General features: G+C 45.1%; 1 protein-coding gene across 3 annotated transcripts in view; it reads right to left on the minus strand.

The window, feature by feature from the left end:
* Positions 1-20,146, minus strand: part of GTDC1 (glycosyltransferase like domain containing 1) — a 236,937-nt gene extending 216,791 nt beyond the window's left edge. The window contains exon 1 of one of the 3 annotated variants that reach the window (XM_081872552.1): positions 19,999-20,146. The gene's annotated coding sequence lies outside the window, so the exon portion shown is untranslated. Of the gene's footprint in view, positions 1-7,123; positions 7,500-19,998 lie in introns of those variants that run through there. The other 2 variants (XM_081872550.1, XM_081872551.1) reach the window with 2 other exon arrangements.
* Positions 20,147-20,479: the final 333 nt, after the last annotated feature.

Consider the following 20,479-nt stretch of genomic DNA (forward strand, 5'->3'; position numbering starts at 1 on the left):
ATTTTGACAATTCCCGGGTGGCCAACGTGCAGAGCCTCCAGGACGCGCTGACGGAGTCCCTGGGGAATCACGACGCGGTCTCCCCACAGCAGACAGCCGCGATGAGCTGAGAGTTCATGTTGTCTGGTTGCGAAGGGCTGGAACTCTGATGCAAAAGGCCCTTGTGGCCACCCCCTCCACACCCAGTTGAGCACCCGGCTGATGGTGCGATCCTGGGCAGACGCGGAGGCCACAGTGGCAGCTGATACAGGCGCTGCCGGAAGATCCTCAATCAGAAGGAGCGATGAAGCTGGAGCCGGGTCTTCCACAAATGCTGGAAGAGGGCAACGGCTGAGGGCGTCGGCATGGCCCATCGATTTCCCCGGGCGATGGATGAGCCGGTAGTGGTAGGCAGCCAGGAAAACAGTCCATCGCAGCATGCGTGGCGAGAGGACCGGTGGAGTTGGACGATCACCGGCGAGGAGGCCCAGGAGTGGCTTGTGGTCAGTGATGAGGTCAAAAGTCCTGCCATAGAGGTATTCATGGAACCTCTTCACTCCAGCCACAAGTGCCAATGCCTCCTTGTCGAGCTGGCTGTAATTCCGTTCCGTCAGAGATAGTGTCCTGGAAAAGTAGGCGAGTGGTGCTTCTCTTCCATCTGGAAAACGGTGACTAAGGACAGCACCGATGCCAAAAGGTGAGGCGTCGCAGGCAAGGACCAGCGGCCTGGATTCACTGTACTGTACCAGCACACTGTCTGATGAAAGGAGAGCCTTAACCGCGTTGAAGGCCGCCGTCTCCCGATGACCCCAGGCCCAAGGCGTCTTTGTACTAAGGAGTCGATGAAGAGGCTCAGCCACTGTGGCTTTGTGGGGCAGGAACATGTTATAAAAGTTCAGCAGCCCCAGGAATGCCTGCAACTCCGTCTTGTTCTTTGGGGTGGGGGCCTGCTGGATAGCGCGGATCTTGGATGTGGTCGGGTGAAGGCCGGAGGCATCGATAAGATAGCCCAGGAACTCTACCTGTGGAACGGCGATCTGGCACTTCTCCCTCTTTACCTTGAGCCCGGCCTCTTGGAACCTGGTCAGCACGGCACGGAGGCGCTCGAACAGCTGCTGGTGTGAGTCTGCAGACACCAAGACGTCATCAAAATATGGTACCACGCCCGGAAGCCCTTGCAGGAGACGCTCCATAAGGCTTTGGAAGATGCCAGGAGCCACACTCACCCCGAACTGCAACCGGCGGCAACGGAATGCCCCCCGGTGGGTGACGATCGTCTGGGCTTCAGCAGTGGCATCATCGACTGGCAGTTGTTGATAGGCTTGGGCAAGGTCCAGCTTAGCGAAGACCTTACCCTCACCCAGGGAATGCAGCAGGTGTTGGACAACAGGAACCGGATAAGCGTGCTGCTGAAGTGCCTTGTTGATCGTGCACTTGTAGTCAGCGCAGATTCTCACCGACCCATCTGGCTTGACAGGCGTGACGATGGGGGTTTCCCACTTGGCGTGGTCAACCGGCTCCAAAACTCCTTGGGCGATCAGTTTGTCCAGTTGTTCGTCCACCTTAGCCTTGAGAGCAAAGGGAACCCGGCGTGGCTTTAGCTTGATGGGGGCGACTTGTGGATCAAGGCTAAAGGAGATGGGCGTACCTGTATATTGCCCCAAAGTGCCGTCAAAAACCTCGGCAAAGTCTTTGACCAGACCCTCAGTCTCTGCGTTAGAGATGCAGTTGATGCCGGTGACTTCCAGGCCGAGGGCATCAAACCAGTCTAGCCCTAGGAGGCTTGGCCGCTGACCTTCGACCACCACCAACCGGAGCAGGCCCGAAAAAATCCTTGAAGGCAATCCGGAACCGGCCAACGCCTACCACGGGAATGTCGTTTCCCTGGTAGTCTCTCAGGTGTACGCGGTGAGAGTCGAGTTGCCTTTTGGACACTCTGGGTACCAGTCTTTTGATGGTGCTCCACGACACGATGGACAGGGCAGACCCGGTGTCGATCTCCATGTCACATGGAGCTCCTTCAATGAGCACCGTGACGTTCAGCTTGCGTCGCGTAGGCGAGTCGGTTTGGCCAATCGTGGTTCCAGACGGGCAGCGGCAGTTGGTGAGAGCGAAACAACTTTCCTTGGCAGACTGGAGGGAAGGCTTGGACTTGCGAGTCGATGAAGGGGGGGTGTCAGACGGAGCCGATCGGCAGACCTTAGCGATGTGGCCCCTTCTGGAACACTTCCTACAGATGGCGTCTCTGAATCGACACTTGGCACGGGAATGGTTGCCTCCGCAGCCGGCACATTCCGGTTGGCCCTTGGACTTCTGTTGGAACTTCCTGTGCTCCCGCTTTGTCTGGTGCACGTCATCGCCTTCACTGGAGGATGCCTCATCACTGCTGGCCTCTTCATGATGCACCGGAACTGGCTCCCTAGCGAGACGCGGGCTGCTGCACTTGCGGATCTCCTGGGCGGAGCGTTCAGCAGCTTCTGAGGCCACAGCCTCCTCAATGGCTTTCTGCAGCGTGAGGTCTGGCTTGGCGAGGAGACGCCGTTGCAGATGGATGTCCCGGACCCCGCAGACGATTCGATCCATCAGGGCATCGTCTAAGTCTCGGAACTCACAGTGCATTGCAGCCTGTCGCAGGGCGGTGGTGTAGTTGTTGATTGACTCCCCCTCTGCCTGGTTCCGGTGGTAGAACGCATGGCGGGCAGCAATCTTGGACGGCTTTGGTGCGTAGTGGTTGCGGAGCTTCTCTTGGATCGTGTCCCATGGTGTTGCCTGGACTGCTTCGGGCGCAACCAATGCTCGGGCCGTCTCAAACACCTCAGGCCCACAGAGGCTGAGGAATAGGCCCCGCTTCCGATCCTTTGATACTGCTGTCAGCTCGTTGGCTTGGAGGTAGCAGTCGAACCGAGCGAGGTAGGAATCCCATGATTCAGAGGCTGGCGCAAACGGCGGTAGAGGCACAAGTGAAGCCATGATTCCGATGCCGGCGTGAAGGGGGATGGATGGAACACAGTGCTCTAGCCAGAACAGTCAGCTCTGAATTGGTTCTGTCCAGTGATTTTGCTCAGTGATTTCGCTCTGTGATTCAGCTCAGTGATTCAGCTCAGTTCAGAGGCTGGCCGCATCTGGCTGTGCTCTGATGTCCATCGATCCCATCCTCGTCGCCAGTGTTAAGTTGTGGGTTGACATAGCCGACGACACAGCGATTTCTCCAACTAGCTCTTTATTTCGTAAGCTGGAATAGAACTGACTGCAAACAGCTCAGCCGGCCTGCTTTTATAGGCAGCCGGCTGTCAACATTGTAACAACAACAGCCCAGAGTTCCCGCCTAAAATAACTGACGCGGACCTGAGGGAAAACTATCTACAGACCTGATTGAAAACTATATACAGTATCCCCCTGCTGGCCCAGGGTGAAACTTCACTACATAACAGCTACAGAGCAGCAAAAGTCGCTTCTGTTGTTGCTGTTGACACACGGCCCAATTCTTTAAAATTGCAACAGTTCTATAATGGAGGTCTCTCTTGACAAAGCCCCAACTTCAGGCCAGCTGAATGCCTCAACGGTGCCTCAGAAACCCTGCAGCCCTAATCCCTTTAGCAACAAAGATCTGTTACTTTGCTTAGCATGAAGCAGGCCTCAGAGGCCTGTGTGTGGTGTGTGTGTGCCTTGGCCTGTAAGCCAAAAGTCTCCTGTTTACATTTTCCCTATTCCTTTTTTTAAAATGTTGTTCTGAGAGGAGCTACAAAGGGACAGCTTTGTCCACAAGGAACAAGGGAGCTTGGGAAGTCGCTCCTTCTCCATCTGCCTACTTCGCTGAAATAGGGATGCAATATTTCTGACACAGAATAGCCCTGCCGTACAAGCCACTCTTCTCTCAGATGGCCATTCTCTCCATCATCAGCCATATTTATAGCTGGGTGCAAATGGACTGATGCTCTCATGCACATGAGAGGGCTTTTGATCCAGTGGATGCCTCTGCTAATGGAAGGAGGGAAGGAATGTTTGCCAGTTCCCCTTCTTCCCCCCAAAAAAAACTCAGCTCTAGAGAGCTGGGAGACAGGATAGAAAGTGGACTAGGACAGGAGGAAGGGTAAATCAGCAAAGTAACTTCCTTTTCTCTTCCTATAGCAAGAGGCACCCACTGTCTCAAAAGCCCTTCAGTGAGTGCAAAGGCACCAACAGAATCCCATGCACTGGCACAAAGACTCCCCCGTGCACTTGTTGTGAGTTATTATTCTTACATTTTGAATTGTTATCCTATTGTTTTAATGCAAGCCATCCTAGGAATGGAAACCTTGAAGGGCAGTGTATAAATAAATTCACTTAATAAATAACAAAGAAATAACAAATAAGAGATAACAAAAAGGAACCTACACTACATGCCTCACTTTGTGATCTCACTATAGATCTTACTAAAAACAAGAAACTGGCATCGTTTAAACATTAAATAGAATCAATTTTTGAAAGGTTATGAATTACTTATTTTAAATACCGTATTTTTCATCCCATAGGATGCTCCGTCCCATAGGACGCACCTAGTTTTTTGGGGGGGAAATAAAGGGAAAAAAAATTCCCTTTATTTCCCCCCCAAAACCAGGTCGGGGAACAGCGGTATGGCAGCGCTACGCCTCCCAGCTGTCCCCCGAGCTTGTGGGGCTGGCCGATGTCTGACCGGTGCGCGGGACGCTCTGCTTCAGGGCAGGCTGTGCGCCGGGCGGCAGGCTGCTATCTGCAGCATGGGGAGCCCTGCGGGAAATCCCACAGGGCTCCCGACGCTGCGGATGTCTGCCCGGAGTGAGGGGTGCTCTGCTTCAGGGCGCCCCAGGCAGCAGGCTGCTATCCGCAGTGTGGGGAGCCCTGCGGGAACTCCCACAGGGCTCCCCACACTGCAGATGTCTGCCCGGCACGCGGGGCGCTCGGCTTCAGGGCGCCCCACGCACCGGGCGACAGGCTGCTATCCGCAGCCTAGGGAGCCCTGCGGGAACTCCCGCGGGCTCCCCAGGCTTGCTGATAGCTTCCTGAAGCCTGGAGAGCGAGAGGGGTCGGTGCACACCAACCCCTCTCGCTCTCCAAGCTTCAGCGAAAGCCTGTATTCGCCCCATAGGATGCACACAGATTTCCCCTTCATTTTTGGAGGGGAAAAAGTGCGTCCTATAGGGCGAAAAATACAGTAATCAAGGAGAGTTAGAAAGTAATTCACAGTAACACAAACCCCACAATAAATAAAGGTATTAAAAATAATATAGCTCACTCCCCCAATCAGAGCAGAGTTAACTGCATATACAATATGATCACCAATTTATTATGCAGAATTCTTTAAAAGCCAGAAAGTAATAAGTTACATGTTTCCGTTAAAAACGTTTGGACCTAATTTCAAAGAGGAACTTTGACATATTCAGGCAGTGTTCCTAAATAAACTCAACAAGGCTTACTTCTACGTAAATGTGTTTAGGATCATTCAGTTAGCCAACAGTTAGTAACTCAATTTGATTAGATTGGGCAGTCTTGAACAATGGGGAAGCCAGAGAATTCCTTCATTTCTTGAGGTAAGAAATAAACCTAGTGTTACTGCTAACATTTCAAGCCCACATTTGGAAACAGCAGCTATAAAGGCATTATCAAAATACCTTCAGTTTAAACAGCTAAGACAATATGACTCCCTGGCCTTAAAAGATACACAATTTATGGTAATTATAAAATACAGGATTTACTTATATGAAAGGCAAAGGCAAAGCAATGCCCATTGCAGAATAAAAAATTGCAAGGTCAAACATCAGTTGGTGCATGAAATGCAGTAGTTTCTGAATGAAATGTTCTGTATGGTTCCATTCCAAATAACACCTTTTCTTTCCTACAGCTCTTTCCATATCTCCCTTCTAAACAGAGGTCTCTGGTTTCCCATCTTAATCCAGCTATGTGAAGATTGACAGAAACAACTCAGTAAAGAACAGAAAGGTTCTAATAGGAAAGTTTGAAGGAATCAGCCCTTTGTTTCTAAGGCCATGAAATTGAGAATGGCAATTATTGAACTTGTCTGGAAGTGAGGGTTTCCTACCCACAAATATCCTTTCATAAAATCATAGAATTATAGAGTTGGAAGGTACCCTGAGGATCATCTAGTCAACCCCCTTGCAATGCAGGAATATGCAGCTGCCCCATATGGGGATCAAACATGCAACCTTGGCATTATCAGCATCACCCTCTAACCATTAGAGCTATCTGGGCCGACCCAAACCTACAGCTCCCAATATTCCCAGTCAGTCTCCCATCCAAGTACCAACCAGGCCTAATTCTGCTTAGCTCCTGAGATCAGGAAGGAAGTGGCACACTCATAACACATTATTCCTACAACTCCTAAGATTGCAGCAGTCCTTATAGGAGATTCCATAATCAACAGAAGTTTCAGGAATTGCAGAAGTGGACAAAAGTGAAACCCCAGGAAAAATTAGCAGTACCACCATATGCTCAAGCCAATCCTAAGTAAGTCAAGTTTCACTCTGGTGCTTAAAATGGGTTATGCTTTCACCACTTAATCACATATTTGTAATCAGGTAAAGACAGCTGGTTAAAATTTAACAAGAACATCTGGAAACGACATGAAGTATATGCATCCCTTCCTTGCTTGATACAGGATTCTTGGCATCTTTGCCAATCTTTCCGAACTAATAAATATTACGTCTAAGCAAGCAGTGCTTATATGGAGATTTGATGCTAGCTGGGCAACAGGCAAGAGGAAGTGGACAGCATCCCTGCAGGATATACCCAGCAGACTGCCATCATGATCAAACAGTTAGGTGTGAATGGTTCCCATAGACATTGCAAAGCAAAGCAAAGGCAGCATCAATCTGGAAGCTAAACATGTAGTTCTATACAGGATTCTTTTTTAAAAAAAAAAAAAGGAAAAAGCTATAGTTCAATTTGAAACTCATGAACATAAATATGCAGACATGTTTTTTCCCCATATAAACTCCTTATCATGACGCTATCCTTAAAGTCAAATAGGATCACTTTCTGGGGGGGAAACTGTGTGGTCGAAGCCTGAAATTTTTATGTTAGAACTTGTATATTGCTCTTTCATAGCAAGTACACAAAACAAGGTGCAATAAAACAATTAACTGATTCTGTGTACAATTCATACTACTACCTTGGACAGAGGCGCCATCAAATAATACTGAGGGGGCCTGATGCGATGTCCTGACGTCGCTCCACGCCCGGCTCTATGTTTGGCCTCAACAATGCGGGGGTCAGCTCCCTCAAAAAAAAGATTGAGGGGGTCCGAAGAGCCTTGGCACCCTGGAGCTGGTGCCTATGACCTTGGACCTTCATCATCTCATTCTGCTTCACATATAGACCAGGGGGAGATATTAAGAACTAGTGCATACAAAATGGCTGACAAGTGGAGGACACTGTAAACTGATGCCTGTGGTGGAGTTATGTCCATGCTGACATTAGTATGTGCCACACAGACTGGAAAATATTATTTTCGTCAGCTTAAAGATAGTTTTGAAGATTGGCAGTAGCCCCTATGTTGATACGGCCACCTTGGAAAACCATGTAAAGCAGTATCTGTGTGACATCATGCCCAACCCAGCAACAACTTCATTATTCAGTTAAATAAGTAGAGATTAGCCATAGTCAAATCAGAGATCCACAAGTGCAAGTAGCAGAATCAGTTTTACGAACATTAGCAAAATATAAAGCAAGAAGAGGAAAGCAGGATTATTGGGTGTTTAGATATCCTTTGATCTGTTAAGAAGGAATACTCAAGAGAACAAGTTTCCTAAATCTACAAAGAAACAATGAAAGCGCTAGCTGTAAATAAACTCAGTGTTGACACTCAAAGAATTTGATAATGTAACAATCTGCATAAAGCCTGCATTTTCAAAAATTATTATCTAAACAGAGTCCTAGTCCACTGACCAAAAGATATCAAAATTATCCCTTTATTACAAGCGATCCTAGAATCCCCCTTGAGGCTAGGGCTATCAGAAAATATTTAGCTTGTTTCCAAGCTAATATTTTTCTTACTCCTTTCATTATGAAATTGTAACACATTTTCAATAACTTTTAGCTTTGCTAAACACAACCGCAAGTAATTTCCCAGAACTCTTGAAAAACCTGACATGTGAAATGATTCTCTCGTCAACTTGTGCATTATTAAGCTGAAAGGAGGCATGTAAGATCATTTGATCATTGAAAGCAATGGAAAAACATTGGGAGCTTCAGGACAGATGGACGAACTTCAGGTCATATAAAACATTACCAAAGCTATATTTGAAGAAAGATGTGAAAGTGCCCTGGGTAAGACTACTCTGCGTTGCTAAGGAACACTGAAAATGGATGAAATAACTTGTCTCAGTTAAACAGAGCAAACTCCAACCATTTCTTGTTTATTTCTGCAATGTTTTCTCCTACTGATTATTCATTTTAACAAGTATACAAAAGATAATCCCTCATTAAACCATTTAGACAGGGAAGAAAAGATGAACACCATGCAAGTGCTTAAAAATAGCCAAGTTAAGGAATAAACATTCTTCTGGGAACGGGGGACGACTCAACCACCATTTTGTTAAAAATACAAAAGATGCTGGCATTCACAAAGGACTGTGAGGATTTTGGTTAACTACTAGAAAACGTCAAAATATACGTAGCAGTAAATGTAATATACACATTACAATAACACTTGTATCAGCTCCATGCCTGACTAGAGAATATGGCATTTAAAAAAAATCAATCATGGCATAAAGAACTATTCATGCCATGGGTTGTATAATATGGCATATACTCTCTTCTTTCCTACACGAAGATTAGTCTGAAACATTAAACTTGAACATGGGAAGTGGCCTTCGGAAACTTGAAATGAAACACCCTTTGGAATTTTTTTTTGTGATTTAAAATCCATCACTGCCAGTTTCATTAACAGAAAGTCTAGATTTTCAACTGGTAAATCAAGCAGATCACTGCCCTCACGTGAAGCAACCCCAACAGTACCAATGCCCCTTGACATTTTTTCTTGATGACACTGCCAGGACACTGTGCCAACATAGCCTAAAAGTGGTGAGAATAAATAAGTAAATAAGAGTGGAATGCAGAAAGTCCGCTTTATTTTCGATTAGGCAATCCTTTTTTATTTTTTACTCAAAACAAACCTAGCAGCTAAAAACACTCAAAATCAGGCCAAACAAACAAACAAACAAACAAGCAAATTCCTGCTTTTCTGTCTTTTTTCCAAAGGTGGATTATAACTGGATTTTGATAAAAACAGCTGCCCATTTCATCTCCCTTGCTGCAAATCATCAGCAGGAAAGTGACGTAAATGGCATGAAAGTCATTGGGAATGTAGCTAATACGAACAAACAAAGAAAAAGCTACAATAACAATAATACTGACCAACTTTGGCTACTAAAAGCAGCAGAACTTCGTGTTTTAGTGGATACAATTTTAAGATTTAACTAGTTAAAAGTTCTAACAACATAAAGAAAGAAAGAAAGAAAGAAAGAAAGAAAGAAAGAAAGAAAGAAAGAAGAAATGCACAGACATACAGCCAAAGCCTACGCCTGTTTACTCGGAAGCAAGGCTCACAAAATTCAATGGGATTTACTCTTTAGTAAGTGCACACAGGATTTCAGCCAAAGCCTCTTAATGGAGCTTCATATGAAGTTACATTAAGAGGCTTTGGCTGAAATCCTGTGTGCACTTGCTAAGGAGTAAACTTCATATGAACATAACCTTCAATAGAAGTTTGGACTGTTTGTTCCAAGGAAAACACAATATGATTTCTCTGTGGAATTAACACACATTCAGAACACTGTGATGTCAGTTATACCTTAACTTCCAACTGCCCTGTTCTAGCCAGAATAGTGTCAATTTGCAAATTCCAGTCCCAAGGAAATTTCCACCCTACAATCCTCCAATTTTTTTAAAAAGCAACTATATTTTATTCCTGCCTTAAACACTTAAAGCCTAGAAAGTCAGCATCGCGACAAATCTGCCTGTCAAAAGTTGTATCTAGATCTCTGTAATCTTCATATTATTTCCTTATGACGGCTCTAAAAAACAATTTTAGAGGGTCACATAAACAACTATACACTGAGGCAAACAAAGAAACTCAACATAAAACATTAAGTTCAAATGTTGTGCTTATTTCCAACCACCCCAAAAAACCAAAAAACCCCCACAACCAGATGCTTTTACTATTGGCTGGTTCCAGATCGCTGAAATTAAGGTTAGGAGAAGACCAGGAACAGAGAAGGAGAAACAGGCTAATGTTGAAGGAAAGCCAAATGGAGAAGGAGCAGAAGCTCCTGCTCCTCTAATTTACTGCTAGACTGCATCAATAAATTAGCATCAGGGGGATACAGGGGTCAACATGGCCTTGAGACAACATGCCCAAGGAAGCATCTCCATTTGTAGGGCAAAAGGTATATTTCGTATCCTGCTCCCTTCTAGTATAAAAGAATCTATCTAGCTGCAAACAGGTAGGTTTTTAATTATTAAAGCAAGCAATCAGTATGTGTTTTATGAAATATACTAATTGCAAAATATGAATATTGATCTAAACCAATAAAAGGGACAATTCATTTGGTTTTGGTTTTTTAATACTCATAAGGCCACCCAATAGCCATGTTCTCAGGGCAGCTTATAGAAAAGCTTCACCATCAACTCTGGGTACACTTGGCAAATAGGTTTGCCCTGAAGAAGGGATTTACAGCCTCAAATACACCGAAACATTGAACACTTTGTTCAATAAATCTGTGATGAAGATTGACAAACATACCAGTCTTAAAAACATCAGCGCTTGCCTGTCTGCCTGCTGCACTGAAGAAGCATCAATGTTTGCAATACTGTACAAAATGGCATGCCCTATCCCTGGTAGTAGTACCCTGGAGACTACTGTGACCTCCTAAAATATTGTGCATTGTTTTAACATTTTTAAGGATGTTTTTAAGCACAAACTATTAAGGAATCAAGGGCAGACACATGTAAATTGGCTGCCAAGGTCACACAATCTCCAAGTGAGTGAATGATTATATTTCTTAACCATCCTAAACAACTCCATTACAAATGTGTCCAGTCCAGTTCTGAGAACACCAAGCATTCAAATAGTCTCCTAATTTGCAATTTTTGCAGTTAAACATCTAACACGGCCATCTGTTTCACAAGGCGCCTGTACATTAAATTTTTAAAGAAAGCTAATAGTTTTATGCAGAAGTGAGACTAATTTTTAAAGCATTGCCAGCAACAATGATCAGGGCCATGTAACCCTGCAACTATAAATCATATCCAAAAACAAAAGGAATTTATGACAACAGAAGCATTTTGTTCCTTTAAGGGGAGGAGGGAGGTTAAGTGCAAGATCAAGACAGGAAATTGTTCTTGTTAAGCTGAAAGATCATGTAATTGTTTATTTGGGAAAACTCTGATTTACCTTAAACTATGCGCAAGGTTGGAATGAGAAGGTCACTGTGTATTAAATTGCAGTCCAGTAGACAACCAAGGTCAAAGGCAAATTTTCTGAAAGTTTATATTAGAAAGACCTCAAGCTTTTGTATTCACAAAATATGGCCAAGATTTCCCCTTGGGGCACCCAACTCCACAGCATATAAACCATATATAACAAACCCTGCAAGCCACAGAGAGTGTTGAAGGATATTAATTTAGAGATTTTTACATGTTGTTGGGTCAAAACAGCAAAGCAAGGTTGCTTTAAATCTTCCGATAAAGCCCTTGGTGGGGTCCAAACAGTGTACTGGACTTTGACCTGGAAAACTGTGTTGATGGGCCAAGTTCAGACACTTTCTGGGTGGCCTTGAGCAAATCACTGCCTCAAAAACTCCACTTCCCTAGGAAAAACAAAACAAAACAAAACAATGATCTCCCTTATGGCATTTGTTAGAAGAAGACAAAAGGTGGAGTTCTACAAGCTTTTCACCCTCTGGAAGCAGTTCATTGCCTCCAAATTACATCAGTGTGTTAATGTAAAGCTTCAGAAAGCAGAGGATCCCAAACTAAAAGATTTGTATCTCCCTTTCCTAGCTTACAACTTTGTACAAAGTTATATATACATTATGTATATATAATCTCTTTTTTTCAGACTAGCAGTCAGGAGATGCAATGTTGTAAAATGTGAATCAATCCGTGTCAGTCTGTTGGATATTCACACATTTATTTTTATTTTCACATCTCATCCACAGCAATATGGCTAAGGTGTATATTTAAGACATTTACTTTTAAGACATATCTACCAAGGCAACACTAAAAGTTCTGTACTTATTGCAGTAAGGCTGTGTTATAATCAGTACTAAATGCATTCACTGTCCTATTGTGGTTTCTGGAGGCCTCCATGTTAAGAATTTAGAAACCAAAGTATGAACCAACTTCTCCTCAATGTGAAAATCATTTGAAGTATCAGAAAGCACTGCACTGGCAATGCCACAGGTTCCTGGCAGTCCTAAACTCAGGTTTAAATAAGAGATGCTATCTTGGAAAACACGTGGTTCCAATCTACAGCAAATTGGAGGAGAGACTTAAACTACACCTATCAAGTCTCCTCTGCAAATACCCCTCTGAGCTGGTCTTCCCCAACCTATCTTAACATTCAGGTGTGGAGCCCACTAGGGAAATACACAACAAATGTCCTCTGCAAATGTCTCCACAGCTCTGCATTAGCAAGAAGTCCCATTCCTGGACATGTCCTGAGCAAATATTGGGAACCTTGAGACGAAGTGATCATCATGTACTCTTTGATTTCATGATACAGAGGAAAGGGAAAGGAGAGTGTAGTCAGACATGCACTCTGGACTTTAAGAAGGCAGATTTCAAAAAGCTTAAGGAACTACTAGGTGAGATCCCTTGGTCAGAAATATGCAAAGAGAAGGGAGTCCAAGATGGATGAGAGTTTCTTAAAGGTGAAATATTGAAGGGCCCAAACCAGAAAATTCCAACAAGAAAGAAAAGTAGGAGGCATCTAAGGAAACTGGTGTGGAGCTTACAGATGAGCTAAGATTAAGAAGGGTGTGTATAAAAATATATATATGGAAGAAAGTGGAAATCACAAAGGAAAAGCATGCAAGAGTAACCAACAGTTGCAGGGAGAAGGTCAAGCATCCCAAAACTCAGAATGAGCTCAGGCTTGAAAGAGAGGTTAAAAATAATTTGAAAAGGTTTCTTCAGCTATGTCTGAAGCAAAAGGAAGAACCACCAAGTAGCAGGTCCTCTGTGTGGAGAAGACAGAGGAATGCTATTGGATGACAGAGAGAAGGTGGAACTGCTCAGCATCTGCTTTGCCTCTGTCTTCATCCAAAACGAAAGCAGTGCCCAACCTGGTGAAAACACAATAAATGATGCAAGGAAAGAGCTACAGCCCAAGATGGGGAAAGAACTGGTAAGAGAACACCAAGCTACTTTAAAGGAATTCAAATCTCCAAGACCCCTGATGGCATGCACCTAAGGGTACTAAAAGGGCTTACAAATGAGCTTGATCAGTTCGCAGAGCATGAGCCTTTTAATCGCAGGGTTGTGGGTTCAAGTCTCAAATTAAGCAAAAGATTCCTGCATTGCAGGGGGTTGAAATAGATGACCCTTGGGATCCCTTCCAACTCTACAATTCTCTGATTCCTCCCTTGCAACTTCAATTCTGTCACTCCCATTCTGCATAACCACTTTAATACTAGGTGTAGTAACCCACCACGTAACCAATCCTATGCATCTATTGACACCAATCTTGTCCATATTAAACATCTCAAATCAGGCTGCTAGTATTAGGACATTAGGACATGTGTAGTATTTGATTTTGCATACATATGCAGACGAATTACATTTCACTAGATAAGATGCAACACAAAATTAAAACATTTAATTCACCGCATTTTAAATGAATTCTTCACCCAAGGTAAATTTCCTAGTTCCTTTCTGTCTCATTTATGTATGTCTATTACAAATTATACTTCAAGGCAAATAAATCCATCATTATCATAAATACTCTTCAAAACAGCTAAACATCCAGTCATTTCTATCATGCCAGGCTTTGACAGGTTTCCAGAAGAGGTTGGAAACAGTGTGTAAACAACTGCTCAGCAATTTTGAAAGTTCAGCCACATAACATTTATGGGTGGGCAGCTCTTCTGTTCGTGGGGAGTAGGTGGCCTAGTTGTTGAACGGGCTCTGTGTCTCAAATCTGTCAAGGCCCAAACAGAAGCAAGTCTGTTTACTTTCTATTAGCAAACTACCAAGATCTGAAGTCAGTGGTATTTTGAACTCCCTTCTCAGCAGCAGATGCACAAATAAACGCAACAAAATCTTTTTGAACTGTATGCTTGGGCATGAACTGAGGCACGAAAACCACAGGAAAGTGCCTGGCTCAAACGTCCTCTGGAGAGACATCAGCTCAGAAGCAGCATACAATATATCTTGACATTGTGCTGCTGGTGCAAAGTATGAGCAGTCAACACTTCAGCCTAAGAACTGTATTTCATAACAGGGCCCCCCACACATGAAAACATCGTCGCTTTTCTTGTTTTCCTAGAAACACATTGTTCTTGTTCAATAGGCTTTCCTGGACAGTATACCTTGCCTGATCCTACTTTCTGCTTGTGTCGTTCTATCTATATTTCACAGAATCGTAGAATTGTAGAGTTAGAAGAGACCCCAGGAACCAACCAGCCCATGGGTAGGCAAACTAAGGCTCGGGGGCCGGATCCGGCCCAATTGCTTCCTAAATCCGGCCCGCAGACAGTCCAGGAATCAGTGTGTTTTTACATGAGTAGAATATGTGCTTTTGTTTAAAATGCATCTCTGGGTTATTTGTGGGGCATAGGAATTCGTCCTCCCCCCCCCAAAAAAAATATAGTCCAGCCCCCCACAAGGTCGGAGGGACAGCCCCCTGCTGAAAAAGTTTGCTGACCCCTGATCTAGCCCAACCTTCTGCAATGCAGGAAACTCAACTAAAACATCCATGGCAGATGGGCACCCAACTTTTGCTTAAAAACCTCCAGTGAAGGAGAGTCCACCCTGTAAAGCAGATTAGACAGAGTGAGTGAGTGAGGTCACCCAGTGAGCTTCATAGCTCAGTGGGGAATTTGAACCCTGGTTTCCCAGGTTCTATTCCAACACACTACTCTACAGTGGCTTGTCCAGCGATGAAAACCGAGGAACGTAAATTCAAAAAAGGACCCTAAAGCTTTAGATCCAATCTATGTTACAAGTCAAAACATAGACAGAATGAGGTGCAAGGATGGCACTAGAGACCAAATGAGAAAGAGAGCAATTGTACAAAAGTAGCAGAAACATCTTCTGCAAGTCACATGCAAGTAGTAAGGGGAAACATGACATGGGTGGCAACAGTGACAGCAGTGCCAAGCCTACTCCCATGCTCATCATGGGATCTGACACCTTCCATGTACAACATAAACATGAAACAGTAAAATTAAAAACAAACTCAGCAGAGCACAGGATACCTACTAGGAATAAGATACGACATTGCACTGATTCAGCAGCAGTTTAGGACTGTAATTCAAGTTTCCAGCTCAGGCCACAGTCAACTTCTTAAAATTAGTGTTTTTGTTTTGGTTTTTTTTGCAAAAACTTTATTTAAAAATTAAGCTTATACCAATCATTCTCAGGTTGCACTGAACAGCAATTTTTCTGAAGTACATAAAACTTTCAGTAGGCACTCTAAAACGAGACTTCTAGCCAACGTCTATAACACTGTGTGTACATTATTCTAAATCCCAAGAGGTTATTAAAAGTTTTGTATTTAAAATTCTAGGGGGGGGGGGTTGTAAAAAAAAACTGCACAAAAATCCTTACCAACACCAATTGGTGTCCAGACTGGGTGCCAAACTGGTAAACATACAAGTGTGATTAAATCGCAAACTGAAATGGAACATAAATCCGAGATCAACTTTTACAAATGAATTTGTTCTCATTGTGCTTTTCCAAACTAACTAAAATTATGCCGACACATGAAAATATACTTTCTCCCCACCACACAGTATTTTATCAAGCCTAAGCTTCTCTAAGGGAAGAAATGTACATTAGAAGTGAGGAAGAATTGGGTAGAATTCATTCCACTTCATGTCTTGAAAGCTCTAATTAAAATTCAATATTGCACTTTACATATGGGTTCTTATATGAAACTCCTGTCATGGCTAAGGCTTAAGGTTAACCAGGTTAATAGAGTCCAATAAAACAGCTCTATTGAATTATACCAAGCCACTGAAATACACTAGGCTGCAATCTGCTTCTCCTTTATTCTTGACCACTGCGCTAAGATCGAAGCCAACAATGTGTGGTTAGCATCCAAGAACTATTTATGTGCAGGATAGAAACTTCCAAACGCCACCCCTCTTCCCTTGAAGAAAGTGCATATATTTACACCTCAAATATTTCCCTCCAGTCTGCTTTTCCCATTGTCACAGTGTTATGTGTTAACAGATCTGTGCACACTTGCCAAGTATCACTCAGTTGAAACAGAGACACTCCCCTCAATATGGATTCATTTTAAGAGGGGTTGTTTTGTTTTTTTACTTGTATGGCCAAAGCTAGCTGATTTATGTCCAGTTGCACAACCACATGCACATGATTATAGCCTGCAGACGACTAAGGAATGACATGATAGTACTCCTCAAATACCTGAAGGCTGTCAAATAAAAGAGGGCAAACCCTTGTTCTCGATGCTCCAGACGGCAAAACAAGATCTACAGGGGTTTCAGTTACAAGGGGGTAGGCTTTGGTTAAGCATTAGCAGAAAGATCCTGACAGTTATAGCAATTCAGTAATGGCACCAATTACCTAGAGGAGTGGTGGGTACCTCTGCATTTGATGTTTTCAAGCAGAGGGTGTATCTGTTGTGGTTATTCTAGCTCTGGGTTTCCTGCATCAAACTGGATGGTGGACCTACAAGAACCCTCCCAACATCTTGAGTGCAAGCAGAAGATTCCTCCATAACATTTCTCTGTCCCCTCCTTTCCCAAAACGAAACAAACTTATGGCTAATATTCACATTAACTCAAACACAAAAAGTATTATTTGTAGGAGGAAAAAATTAAACGATTCACAGAAGGCAGCTGAGGGTATCTGCTTCCTAATATGAATCTTGGGAACAAACTGTTACTTCATGTGGTCATCATGTCAACTATGCATGGCTTGAGACAAGGTCTCCATATCGGAAAACACAATGTAAGAACTAATCCATTCTATGGACTTTGTTTCCTATGCCAAACTATGGTACTGAATCACCAGCATTCAGAGCACAACCCATTTTGCAGTTTTCAGTCTTTATTTCCTGCAACAAAGCATTACAAATAATAAAAATGTGGATTCTTCTTCCCCTATTCATGCAACATATCCAGCTGGGGGGGGGGGGCATAATGGTTTGTATCAGCTCTCCACACTCCTCATCCATCCCAAGTTGTGAACAGAACCTCCACCTGCACTACTTGAATGTATGTGGGATCTCTCTATGCATTTTGTAGTGTCCCAGGTCTACGCATAGGTCTGTTATAATTGTGTAGGAATACATGGATGGGAGGTGTGTTTATAATCCCACTCCTAGGCATGAATACATCTTATGTCAAGTGAGCAGGGTTTCTACTGCTGTTCCATTTCTGTTTGGGTCAGCAGCCTCTTAGTTCTCACAATGAAGGTCACTTCCTCCATGTCATAAGATACATGACAGGATAATCTCCAAAATAACGCACACAAGAACTATTATCTGAAGGCCCACTAATATTTATTACCTGCCCAACAACATGCATCCACATAAATTTACATGACAGCCTTTAATAAAGAAAGCAGCATTAAAAGCTCCGAATCAGGATGGCTTAACGTAGAATATTGTGGCTATGGAATCAATGGGTCTGTCTGTGCATTTGCTATTTGCTGAAAAATGGCACTGGGACTGTGCCAACAAACTTTAAGCTTGCAAGTTGCCTGTGTACTTTACCCACCTCCCAGTTCACTTTCAGCAACTTTGTTGTGCTGAGTTGCAAACCAGCAATCATATTTCTGCACCGCCACATACAAAATGCTGAATATTCAACCCTCTTACCCAAGCAGACCAGATTTTGTCTCATGAATCAGTTCCCGAGGAAATGGAATCTTTCAGAATTCCACTCCACCACGCCATTTTGAGCTGGTGTACAGAGGTTCTCAAAGGGATGCGGGTGGCGCTGTGGTCTAAACCACAGAGCCTAGGGCTTGGCAACCAGAAGGTCGGCAGTTCAAATCCCCGCAATGGGGTGAGCTCCTGTTGCTCGGTTCCTGCTCCTGCCAACCTAGCAGTTTGAAAGCACAAAGTGCAAGTAGATAAATAGGTACCAATCCGGCAGCAAGGTAAATGGTGTTTCCGTGCGCTGCTCTGGTTCGCCAGAAGCGGCTTAGTCATGCTGGCCACATGACCCGGAAGCTGTACGCCAGCTCCCTCGGCCAGTAAAGCGAGATGAGCACCGCAACCCCAGAGTCGTCCGCAACTGGACTTAACGGTCAGGGGTCCCTTTACCTTTACCTATGTTATGCATTCTGTCTACAGGAATCTGTGCCTACTACTAACTGGTAAAAGGAGACTCTCCATAAATTTAGAAACTGAAACCTTCAGCAAATGCCCTTTAACATGTCCTAAGAAACCCCCGCATGAGAAAGATTGGGGCAGCAGTGTTTGGTTTCTTCCACTACATAAACAGTAAGCAGGAAGCTGCCTTAACAGCCCAGACCATTTCTCAAGCTCAGGTCTTACCCATCACCCACTACTACCTGATCCTTCTAACTGGAGACACCTGGGGTTGAACTTTAGACCAGAACCAAGCAGAGAGTGAGCCAGGAGGGCCATTTGGTCTAGGCCTCAAGCTCAAAGGAGAACTCACATTTCGACACTTGTAATTTTTTTGGCATTTGAGAAGTTTTGCGACTATGTACATCACACCAAAATGTGACACCCACTCTCAGCTTAGAGCTGAATTTTTTTAGCAAGTAAGAGATGTGATTTGGTAAAATGTGTGTATGTGTGTTTGTCAACGGACACAGATTTTGTCGTTTTAGTAAAAATGTATCAGTTCTGACAGCACAAGATTGGACAGCGATGAATGTGTCTTCAGACTAGTTGATTATATAAACAATCCACTCACTCCTTTTTGGCAACTTACTTGTGTGTGTCCTCCTCTTACTATATCATTATTATTATTACTACTACTATAATAATTATGTCTACTACTAATACTACTAGGGGCCTCAGAAGCTGGAAGCTGCCCAGCCCTTTACGGATCTGCAAGAGGGTCTACCTGGACCCTTGCCTATACAAAGCAGGTGCTCTCCCACTCAAAGCTACTCTCTCCTCCCCATAAAAACTCACCACCGCTTTCCACTGCGGAGGTTTATTGTCCTTCAATGCCCGCCCCCTCGCAATGCTTTTTATTTCTAAAATGAGCGGTTAAACCTCGAGCTTGCCAGGAAGCCTCGTAGTATGTGGGTGTTGGTGCTTAACACGGAAAAGCACTCTGCACGTGCTCCGGAACACTCTTTTCCTTCTTGCAACTTAAGCCTGCTTCATGGCTGGATGCAGCAGAAGTCCGCGCCTCGAAGCCCACGAAGAGGCAGCGCCCGGTAAGGGGCAGAGGAGGGAGGTTTCTCGGGGAGGGAGCTTGGCTTGGCAGCCTCGTCAGTAACTGCTGGGCCCGACGACAGGGGTCCCTGCAGGTCTTGGCAGAGGAGAGGCGCCTCCGGGGAGGCTGGCGTTTCCCCCCGCGCCGCCGCCGCCTCCCTCGCTCTCCTTTCATATGCAGATTCGCCAGCGCCGAGGGGGCCGCCCAAGCAACGTGCCCCCGCCTCCAGCCCGTCCCCGGCCGCGCCAAGGCGGCTCTTTGCAGCCCGCCGGCCTGCGCGCGCCCTGGGCCCGCGGCTCTGCTCTCTCGCCTGCCCGCCTTGCTGGGTGCAAGGCCAGCGCGCCCGGCGCCCTTCCCCTTCCCGCCCCGCTCGGCTCTTCGCGCGGCCTTGGCTCTTCACCCCACCCGGGGGGGGGGGACTCACCTCCTCCTCCTTGGTCCCCTCCTGGAGGCCGGCGGCGCGGGGGGAAACGCCAGCCTCGCCGGCTCCGCCTCCCGCTCGCTCTCCGCCCCGACGCGGAAGGGAGGAAGAGCCGGCCCGGGCGAAGCAACTGCAGCAGCTCGCCTGCTCCCTTTTACGCGCGGCGCCTCGGAGCAAGCCGCGTTGCAGGTGCGCCGGCGCGTTGGCCCCGGCTTGCCTTCTCCAGTGCACCGAGCCGCGCTTACTCAGAAGTAAGCTCCCTTGGCTTCAGCGGGGTTTACTTCCAAGGAAGGAGGTTTAGGACAGACTTAGTTGGGCGTGCTTGGTGGAGGGACGTGGGCGAACTCACTGGAGAGAGGCATCGTATATTTTAGAACTATTTTCGAACTATCCGCTCCATGGGGCTTCCTGTGTAAGATCACAGCCCAAGCGGGCTAATTCACGGCAAGACATCTACACGATCCCTTCGTGTTAATGAAACAGG

The sequence above is a fragment of the Podarcis erhardii genome (assembly GCF_964252035.2).
Source record: "Podarcis erhardii genome assembly, chromosome: 1".
In the NCBI taxonomy this organism is placed as follows: domain Eukaryota; kingdom Metazoa; phylum Chordata; class Lepidosauria; order Squamata; family Lacertidae; genus Podarcis; species Podarcis erhardii.